Here is a 1,351-nt window from a genome sequence, read left to right as displayed (position 1 = left end):
ATTGACTCCAGTGAGGAACATAGTGGAAAGAACCTTACAGAAGGCTGGCGGCCATCCTCCTGGGCTCAGAACTAGAGTCCTGGGCGCTCTTCTGTGATCTGGTTACCCCAACTGGCTGAGGAGGGACGTTAGTAATAGCAAAGTCTAACTTTCCCTCCTGACCGGAGTGTGGAAAGGCCCTGAATAGGTGGAAGGGAAGAGATGACCTGGAGCTGGGTCTGAGGTCAGCCAGCTACTCCTCTTTTTAAAATACTAGCACCCCCTAGTGGACACAGTCTCCATTTACACTGCAGAGTTCTTTCTGCATTTCACTCAGCTCCAAATTGGGAAAAAAAAAAAAAAAATTCTTTTTTCTTTTCTTTCTTTTTTTTTTTTCGAAGACAGGGTTTCTCTGTGTAGCCATGGCTGTCCTGGAATTCACTCTGTAGACAAGGGTGGCCTCAAACTCGGAGATCCTCCTTCCTATTCCTCCTGGGTGCTGGAACTAAAGTGTGTACCACTAGGTCTGGCCACCCCAACTGAAATTTAGCATGTCCCTGAATAATCAATTTATTATTCACTAGACAAAAAAACCACTACTTGTTATTTCTGCCCCCAATGTATTAGCATTTAAAAAATATTATAAACATTGCTGCAGAAAGCAGGCAATATCACTACTGGCTATTATATTAGATCTGCCGTTCAGTCGCGTGATTAAATACATTAACAGAGAAGTGTATTGTGTGTGAAGGTCCATGGCTATAATCCAAGTACTCGGTTCCCTGAGGCAGGAGGATGCCGAGTTTGAGCCAGCCTGTGGGATTCAGGCCAGTGACAGTCCAGGAGAGTAGGATGGAGGTGACACGACAGGTCCTTGCCGTAGTCTGACGACGCACTGTTGTCTCTGTGGTTTGATGTGAATATCGGAGCTCTCCAAACCCTGCTGGCCATGAGCAGGACAGCTCCCAATGCCAGCAAATGCTGATGACTTGTCATTAGGACAACCCAATCTCCCAACTGACCACCGAGTTAGCACCAGGGAAGCCGGCAGTGGCTAAGTTCACTCAGCAGGGGGAAGGTCCTTGTCTGCATCTACAGGGTGACCCAAGGTCTCTGCAAGTCCCCAGAAGCCAAGCCACTCTCTGCTTACCAAGTCCCTTCCCAACCACTGCCCTAAATTGGGGTTCACTAGAAGTCCTGGGCCATCATGCCTTTGTTGGCTTTTGCCCCCCCCCAAAACATTTAACTTCCTGATTTGTGAGGTTATCTTACATGTTCTAAATGTGAAGTGGCTATTGTACATATGTTCTCCAAGTTTGAAGTCTTCTCACAATAGCACCTTCTAAACTACATTTTTAAAAGATTTATTATA

The sequence above is a fragment of the Phodopus roborovskii genome, unplaced genomic scaffold (assembly GCF_943737965.1).
Source record: "Phodopus roborovskii unplaced genomic scaffold, PHOROB, whole genome shotgun sequence".
Classification (NCBI taxonomy): domain Eukaryota; kingdom Metazoa; phylum Chordata; class Mammalia; order Rodentia; family Cricetidae; genus Phodopus; species Phodopus roborovskii.
This window is presented reverse-complemented; position numbering follows the sequence as displayed.